Source organism: Piliocolobus tephrosceles, chromosome 8 (assembly GCF_002776525.5).
Source record: "Piliocolobus tephrosceles isolate RC106 chromosome 8, ASM277652v3, whole genome shotgun sequence".
In the NCBI taxonomy this organism is placed as follows: Eukaryota; Metazoa; Chordata; class Mammalia; order Primates; family Cercopithecidae; genus Piliocolobus; species Piliocolobus tephrosceles.
In genome coordinates, this window is record NC_045441.1 from 30,329,672 (window position 1) to 30,339,499 (window position 9,828).

A 9,828-nucleotide genomic window follows, 5' to 3' on the forward strand; every position below is an offset into this window, starting at 1 on the left:
ATTTCCTGTTTTCTCAACTTGATGCTTAGGAAAGTGTTGTATAGGCATCAGGAGACCAAGAAGAGTGGGAAGCCTAATTGGCACATCCAACTCTGGAAACCTGGGATCCAAAGTCATTTATCGGGAGTAATTCTGTATGTGGCTCTGATAGGCCTTCTTGGAGAATTGATGAAAAGAAATTAAGGTGACATTCTTGGACACTCAAATGTAGACTCCTAAATAAAGTTGACAAAGTCTTCCCCTAACTTGAGAGCAGAGTGCCCAAGTAGACAGGGAAAACACCTCAGAGTAGAATAATCCCTAGGTTCATTTTGTGGGTGCTGTATTTGGATCCTAGTTAGAGGTGAGCATAAAAGAAAGACTTTAGTTAGTTTATTTAAAATGTCCTGTGGTTCTTCTGGAGAGAATTTGACACCATATGCTCCACAGCAGGACTATTGCAATAGAAGGTGCTACAATTTCTTTTTAAGAGCCCGCATGCATACACCAGGAAAATTTAAAAGATCAACGCTGGTAGCAGAGAGAATTCTTTCATTGATGATCTGTAGACTTGGAACCAATGTGAGTCACTAGGTGAGTGTTGAATGAAGTCATGGCATGCAGGATAACATGACTTAGTTCAGGCAGGGAAGTAAGACAGCCATAAGGGACCATTTCTGTGGGCTACCAAGTACTCTGCCAGGGAAATGATGTAGACTTGAGGGAAGTCTCAGAGACTCTGCAAAGTGGGCCTGAAAATACCAGAACAATGAGTTTATTCCCTGGTCTTTGAATTCCTCACGTCTTATGGTCAGAGCCTGGGGGAGCAGAGTAATATTCGTACTATCCCCGTGACTGTTAGTGGATCCTTAACTTCTCACCATTGCTGAAGCTGGTGTGACCAGAGGAAACAAGAGTTGGCCAAAAGATATGGCCAAAAGATTCTAACAGAGCTTCAGGAGAGCATTATACACATGGATCAAAGGGAAACTTTCAGGTCAATGGAAAATTAAAACAAAGAAGAATAGTCACTTTTTTAAAAATTTATTTTTTGAGACAGAGTTTTGCTCTGTCACCCAGGCTGGAGTGCAGTGTTGTGATCATGGCTCACTGCAACCTTCATCTTCTGGGCTCAATCAATCGTTCTTCCTCAGCCTTCTGAGTAGCTGGGACCACAAGAATGTGACAGCATGCCCAGCTAATTATTGTGGGTGTTTTGTTTTGGTTTGTTTTGTTTTGTAGAGGTCAGTTCTTGGTAGGTTGCCTACCCTGGTCTCGAACTCCTGGGCTCAAGCAACCAGCTCAATTCAGCCTCCCATAATGCTGAGATTATAGGCATGAGCTACCTGCTCGGCCAATAGTCATTTTTCTTTTTATTTGTTTTCTTTCTATTTTTATTTCTTCTTACTTTAAAAGAAAGTAAATTGTGTGTGTGTGAGGTTGTAGACTAAAATGTTTATCTCCCCTTAAATTCATGTTGAAGGTCTAATCCCTAATGTAATTGATGATATTTGCAGGCAGGGCATTCTGGAGGTAATAGGTTTGGATGAGATCTTGAGGATGGAGTCCCCATGTAGAGATTAGCGTTTTTATTAGAAAAGGAAGAAATCGGAGCACTCTCTCTGCCCATACACATACACCAAGGAAAGATGGATGAGCACATGGCAAGAAGACAGCTACTTGCCCCTGCCCTTGTCTTGAGGGCCCTCACCAGACACCACATCTGCTGGCACTTTGATCTGGTACCTCCCAACCTCCAGAACTGTGAGAAATATTTGTTGTGTAAGCCACCAATACATATACATATATAGAATACAGCCACCACCAAATCCTGTCCAATCCCATTTTCTCTCAGGAAGAAAATATTTTGTGTGTTTTTAGTAGAGACGAAGTTTCACCATCTTGGCCAGGCTGGTCTTGAACTCCTGACCTCATGATCCACCCGCCTCAGCCTCCCAAAGTGCTTGGATTACAGGTGTGAGCCACTGTACCCAGCCCTGTCTTGGACTCTTTCTATGTATTTTCATGTGCTTACGTTATTCCCCTTGGAGGTATGTTACTTAACCTCTGCGCCTCACTTTCTTCATCTCTAATGTGGATAATAATAGTTCACTTTCTAAGAAGCAATTGTGGGTTTCCAATGAGATAGCATATATAAAGTCATTGTTACAGTGATGGGCACATTAGGAGTTTTCAAACTTTCTTCAGTCTGAATCTTGCTATATAGTTTGGTTTTATTTTCTGTTTTTTACACAAATGGAATCATGCTCTTCATGTCTTTGTGAAACCTGCTTTTTCATTTAGCAATATATCTAAGATATCTTTTTTGTCCAAATATGTAGCTCTACCTCCATCTTTATCATTATTGTGTAATTTTGTGTGTGTGTGTTTGTCTGTTTTGAGAGGGAGTCTTACTCTGTCACCCAGGCTGGATTGCAGTGGCACGATCTCAACTCACTGCAACCTCCACCTCCCGGGTTCAAGCAATTCTGTCTTAGCCTCCTGAGTAACTAGGACTACAGGTGCATGCCACCATGCCCAGCTAATTTTTATATTTTTAGTAGAGATGGGGTTTCACCATATTGATCAGGCTGGTCTCGAACTCTTGACCTCAGGTGATCCACCCATCTCGGCCTCCCAGTGTGTTGGGATTACAGGCGTGAGCCACCGCACCCAGTCATTATTGTGTAATATTTTATGGGATGACTGTACCACAGAAAATTTACCATTTCATTTTGTTTAGTTTGCTGTCAATTCATCAGAGTGACAGATAATAAATACTTCAATAAACCCTGGTGCATAAACATATGGATTCTTCTCCAGGATAAATGCCTAGAAGAGGAATTCCTGCACAGAAGGCTATAGTCATCACTAATTTTGATAGACATTGTGGTTCTTAAAAAAATAACTTCTACAGGGACAAATTATATGTTTCCTAACCATATGAATTTGGGTTTTTCCACTTTTATTTCAGTGAGGTCTGGGGACACAGCTTGTCATACTTAATGTGAGGCATGAGAATCCGATTGGTACCAGTGTGTATGGCCCCTTTGTTACTAACACTTTCATACACATTGTATCTACAACAGGAATGTGGAATCACAGTCCTGTCTCAGAAAGAGGGCACAGTTCACTATAGAATGTAAAATTAGAGCTCATGTGGATTACAGATAGGAGCCCTAAAAATCCCCAGGTGTAAAGAACATAGTTAGAGCAACCAGAATTGTTATTATAAGAAAACAAAATAAAATTTTCTGGGGACAGTTAGGCTGCCTTCTTACTCTCTTCTTCCAGCCCACCGGGCACCCCTTTAGCAGCTGGTAACATTCTTAACAGAATTAGAGGACAGAAAGGAAGGCAAGCAATCTACTTCATCCATGCCTTCAACAAGCCTACACCAAGCCATCAGAATGCGATGTCCATCTGACACTAACCATCTGTTCTCAAACTCTCCATCCACTGTTGAGAACTCACTCTTATATTTAGTGATTCTTAGTGTAAAGCAACCATTGCTTTTCTAGGAGAAAATTAAATAATGATGACCAAAGAGACGACGACTCTAGTACATTATTCCCTCAGGAAAAGCTCTTCAGATGTTTCAAGGCATTTATTTTATTGCCAATCATACTTTTCTTTCTTGAAATCTTATCTTCCTATGAAGATAAGGGAACTCTTTAACTCTCCTTTACACTATTTACACGATTTCTTTTCAAGTTTTCTATAGGCCACTTGGTGTGAAACTAAAAATTTTTAAAGCATCCAATCAGATATTAGTTTTATAAAATGTGAGTGTTTTTTCCTTTTGTTTTTGTTTTTGGTTTGTTTTGAAATATGCTGGTGAATTCCAATAAGAAGTTTTCAACATTAGAAATGTGATACCATATTTACTGATTTATTAGGAACTTATTTTTGTTTGTTTTCCTTTTGTTTTAGCAATTCTCTGCAGAAAAGCAGATAACTTATTTCTCAATTCTAAATGCTATTTTGCCTTCACAGTCCTATATTAACACCCTGAAGTCATACTCTTCAAATAAGGGTGACACATTGTAAAGAAGGAAAATAGAGAGAGGAATGAAGAAAAACATGGAACGATAAGGAGATTAACATGTTTTTTTTCTGAATGTCTCCCTAGTTTTAACTAGGTTGTAATTAATAAATCACTTGGAGTAGCCTGACGTATTTGATTATACAAACCACATTTTGTAAGTTTAGCTTGGACCGCAGGAAGTTTCAGTGCTCAAAGATAGACGTTCTTTCTTTCTTTCTTTTTTTTTTTTTTTTTCTGGCTTGATCCTTTTAAAAATGGCCCAGGTGAGGGTTTCCTTGCACATACTTTAAGCAGTTTAGAGGTTAATTGTGGTCATGCATTATGGTTTAAAACTCTGTGTCTCCTGGGGTTTGAGTGCCAAGGAAGAGTGGTCAGGGGGAGATTTCAGTGAAGAATATTCCTCTTCCCACCCAACTTCGACTTAACATCAGAAATGTAGACAGGCAGATGGAAGAATCCAGATGAGACCAACGTGCTAGCTTTGTTATGAATAAAAACGAGTCTGGGTGACATGGTTTAGATATAGGACAAATGGTCTTGCTGAAACTTCTCCTCGAATGAGGCTAACTTAGCCAGTTACAGGGCATGCTGAGCAGGAGCAGCTCTCTGGTGGAGACTGCCCTGAGAAACACCTTCCTCAGGAAGGGACTGAACCAAACCTGGGAAGCCAGGAGTATAACTCTGGGGAAGTTCTTTGACATGATAACAGGAGGGGTGAAACATATGTGATAGTTTCACCATAACATTTGACTATTTTTTTTATTGTGATAAAATACACCTAACTTGAAATTTACCATTTTAATCACAAGGTGCACTTTTAATGCAAACCTTTTAAAGTGCACAATTCGGTGGCATTAAGTACCTTCACAGTGTTGTTCAGCCACTACCACTATCACCAGAACATTTTCATCACCTCTCCAAAAAACTCCTTATGCATTAAGTAGTCACTCCCCTGCCCCCCAGCCTTTGGCAACCACCAGTCTGCATCCAGTCTTTATGGATTTATCTAGTCTAGATGTTTCATATACATGAAATCACACATTATTTGGCCTTTTGTATCAAGCTTCATTCATGTTGTAGAATGGATCAGAACTTCACTTTTTATGGCTGAATAATATTCCATTGTATGAATATACCACATGTCTGTTAATCTGTTGATGAACATTTGAATTGTTTCCACCTTTTGGCTTTTGTAAATAATATGCTGTGAACATTTGTGTACAAGCTTTGGCTTGAACTTCTGCTTTCAGTTCTTTTGTGCATATTCCCAGGAGTGAAACTGCCTGTGTTTTGTGGTGATTTTATATTTAAATTTTGAGGAATCACTAAGCTTTTCCACCGCAGCTGCACCATTTTACATTTCTACCAGCAAGGTATGAGAGTTCCAGTCGCTCTACATCCTCCCCAATACTTGTTTTCCTTTTTGTACTCATACAGCCATCCTAGTGTGTGTGAAGTGGTAGCTCATTGTGGTTTCGATCTGTGTTTCACTAATGACTAAGGATTTTGAATGCCTTTTCATGTGCTTTTTGGCCATTTGGATAACTTCTTTGGTAAAATGTCTTTTCAAGTTTTCTGACCATTTTTTAATTGGTTGATTTGACTTTTTGTTATTGAGTTGTAAATTCTCTTTGTGTATTCTGAATAATAGACCCCATCATATATATAATTCACAAATATTTTCTTCCATTCTAGATTGCCTTTTCCCTCTCTTGATAGTGTCCTTCAATGCATAAAATTTTTAGATGAAATCCAACTTATCTATCCTTTTTTTGTTCCCTATGCTTTTGATGTCATAACTAAGAAAACATTGCCAAAGCTAAGATCATAAAGATTTATCACATGTTTTCTTCTAAGAGTTTCATAGCTTTAGCTCTGAAATCTGATTTTCAAAAAAAAAGAAAAAAAAGAAAAAAAAATTTTTCTAAACATCAACTTTACTGAAGTGTAATTTACTTATGATAAAATGCACTCATACCATTTGACCCAGCAATCCCATTACTGGGTATATACCCGAAGGATTATAAATCATTCTATCATAAAGACACATGCACACGTATGTTTATTGCAGCACTATCTACAATAGCAAAGACTTGAAACCAACCCAAATCCCCATTAGTGATAGACTGGATAAAGAAGATGTAGCACATATACACCATGGAACACTATGAAGCTATAAAAAAGAATGATCATGTTCTTTGCAGGGACATGGACAAAGCTGGAAGCTATCGTTCTCAGCAAACTAACACAGGAACAGAAAACCAAACACTGCATGTTCTCACTCATAAGTGGGAGTTGAACAATGAGAACACATGGACACAGGGAGGGGAACATCACACATCGGGTCCTGTTGGGGGATAGGAGGCAAGGGGAGGGAGAGCATTAGAACAAATACCTGATGCACGTAGGACTTAAAACCTAGGTGATGGATTGATAGGTGCAGCAAACCAACATGGCACATGTATACCTATGTAACAAACCTGCACATTCTGCACATGTGTACCAGAACTTAAAGTAAAATTTTTAAAATGCACTCATTTTAAGTATACAATTTAATGAGTTAGGCAATTGTCTACCCCAAAAAAGACATGAACATTTCCATTACCCCAGAAAGCTTCCTTGACCCCCTTGCAGTCAGTCTTCCCGACCCTCCCATCTATACAATTACTGATCTGATTTCTATCACTATAGATGAGCTTTATCTGGTCTAGAATCTCAAATAAACAAAATCATACAAATGATATACTCCTTTGTGTCAGATTTCTTTTTCTCAGCATAATATTTTTTTATTCATTTATGTTGTTGCTTCTATTAGTAATTTGCTCCATTTTATTACTTAGTAGTATTCAATTGGATGGATATACTACAATTTATTTATCCTTTTACCTTTTGGGATGAATAGTTTTTTTTTTAAAATAAAAATAAAGTTTGTGTATCCCTTTCATTATAAAACCAAAACAGGTTTTGGATAGAAAAATTAAAACATGTAGGCCACAAAGAGACAAAAAATTATAAAGCTCATATTTTACAATGGAAACATTAACACTTTGATGTATAGCTTCAGAACTCTTTCTGGGACTGTGTATAGGTACATTTCTATTTATAAGATATTTGAAACTTTTTCCAATTTTTTTCCTGAAATTTACCTAAACCTCCAATGCTGAAATTAAAAAAAAAAAAAAAAAAAAAAAAAAAAGAAAGTACTAAGGTCCCCTAATGAGACAAAGAGTCAGTCCCTGAGACTAGACACCTTACCCCAAGACTTAGTAAGAGGTGACAGAATCCTCACCCCCATGGCCAGGCACCATCCCAATGCTCCTTCCTTCAGAGTCTGTATAAGCAGAGGAAGGGGGAAGTATTGAGGTTGTTGGCTTTGTAGGTTATTTAGATTTAGAGTAAGAATAATTTTGTGTGTGTCTTTTTGTCTAGTGAGGTGGTCATGCACTTTCCTCTTCAAAGTCAAGTGAGGCAGCTCCAAGGAAATTACTGAAGCATCTTGGGAGTATTTGCAACAAGAAATGACTGGCCTATGCTCCCATTGGATGTCTACTCAGGTGGCGGACTGGCTTGCCTGACTCTGCCTAATTGGAAAAGGAAATGAACCAGAGAGCAGGGTACCAAGAGGGGGTGTCAGTGGGGCCGTTTGCATCTGCACAATGGCACTGGCGTGTCCGGAAGGCCTGTGCCTCCTGTGTGCTCATGGGGGAACCACAGAAGGTACCAGAGGAGAGATCATCTTGCTCCACTTAGAAGGGAATCCAGGAGGAAAGCCCATGTGATTGTGTATGGCGGAAATTGACAGGGAGTGGAAGGGTGGATCTGTCACATCAGGGAAGTGTGCAGTTGGCAGGCATAGTGAGGCTCCGCTAGGGGCTCTTGAAGGGTCTGCATTTGGATACCCACTCCGTAGAGGGCAGTGCTGTCAGCGTGTTTTAGCCAGAGCAGCAAAGACTCCAGCAAGGAGATGACTGTGACCATGCCCAAATCATCAAGGAAAAAGACGGTCTCTCTTCTCTCCTCCCCTTAAGAAGAAAAGCAGGCCCTCCCTTCACCTTCCAAATGTCTCAAGCTGACAACCAGGGGGCAGGTGATGACATTGGAGTTGGATTGAGATTGGAAATTTAAAATGGAGAATATTTGATAACTGAAAGTGACTAGAAATATATGGGATCTGATGCTGTTAAAGGAAAAAGGAATGGGACCCAAAAGGCTTTGTGGAAAGCAGTATGTAGAAGGAAAAAAAATCTGATATTAAAGATAACTATTACACAAACATAACAACACACTAGTACTATTATTATACTTGTATTCTTTAGTAAACTGTTTTATATAAAACTTAGCAATGTATATGAACACTGACCATGCCTATGTGTATTCATCTAAGACATCATGTTTAATTGTGGAATTGTATTCCATTACATGTGGGTACCACAATTTAGAGGTAGACATTTACAGTGTTTTCATTCTTTTAGGACAAATATCATTATCATTAATATTTGCACACTCTTAAATAATTCCTTAGGTGACAATCTAGAAATAGAATTGCTAGATCAAAGATACATGTCTAACTATTAACAAAATGCCCAACAATATTATACTAGCTTATGTAACCACCAGCACTAAGAAAGCCTTCTTTTTATAATTTTTTATTTTTTGACCAGTTAGTTAGATTTCTTTTGTGAACTGTCCCTCACCCCAATCCCATTGTATTTTGCATGAAGCAGGCCGGCTACGCAGAACATATGGCTCTGCACTTCCCTAGCCACATATATCTGTAGTCCACTTGCAAATTCATTGTTGCCCTATGCCTTTCAGAAGCTTGGCCACATAAACAGGTATTCATGGAGGGCTAATCTTTCCCTCACAGATACTTCGAATTTCATTGTTGCATCAAGCCAGCTGATTTGGGAGCTGAGTTCCTGGATAGGCATACCATCCATAGTGTTTTAGCAGAGTGAAATCACAGGTGATATCATCATTCTATATTAAGAGAAATTATAAGCGTCCACTCTGTGAAATCTGTCACATGTATAGAAAGAGGATACTGTCTTTTTTTTTTTTTTCTTTCTTTTTTTAGATGGAATCTTGCTCTGTCACCCAGGCTGGAGTGCAGTGGCACAATCTTGGCTCACTGCAACCTCCACCTCCTGGGTTCAAGCAATTCTCCTGCCTCAGCCTTCCAGGTAGCCAGGATTACAGGTACACACCACTACACCCGGCTAATTTTTGTATATCTTTTGTAGTAGTGACAGGGTTTCACCGTGTTGACCAGGCTGGACTCGAACTCCTGACCTCAGGTGATCTGCCTGCCTCGGCCTCCCAAAGTGCTGGGATTACAGGCCGGTGTGAGCCACTGCACCTGGCCTACTTCATTTTTTTATTCAGTCTCCTTTCTATGAGGAGCCCTGGGGAAATTGCCTTTAGTCTCACTGTAAGAAATGGTTGTTCTTTTCCTGAACTAATTTTATTTAATTATATGGATACTATGACACTTTAAAGAAATTTTTAGGAAAATCAGGTTTTGGCCCACATTCAGCAAGAGGAAACTATTTCATGGCATACATTCATGTAACTTTTTCATTCTGGCTGAGGGCTACTTTGCTCAACCTTTCCCTTCCTTCCTTCCTTCCTTCCTTCCTTCCTTCCTTCCTTCCTTCCTTCCTTTCTTTCTTTCTTTCTTCCTTTCTTTCTTTCCTTTCTTTCTTCTTTCTCTCTCTCTTTCTTCCTTCCTTCCTTCCCTCCCTCTCTGTCTCCTTCCTTCCTTCCTTCCTTCCTTCCTTCCTTCCTTCCTTCCTTCCTTC

At 39.3% G+C, this 9,828-nt stretch overlaps 1 long non-coding RNA gene across 1 annotated transcript in view; it reads left to right on the top strand.

Annotated features, from left to right (window-relative positions):
• LOC111552301 overlaps positions 1–9,828 on the top strand; it is an 84,692-nt gene that overhangs the window by 69,177 nt on the left and 5,687 nt on the right. Inside the window, exon 3 of the long non-coding RNA XR_002734599.1 lies at positions 8,895–8,993. This is a non-coding gene — a long non-coding RNA (uncharacterized LOC111552301). The remainder of the gene's footprint in view (positions 1–8,894; positions 8,994–9,828) is intronic.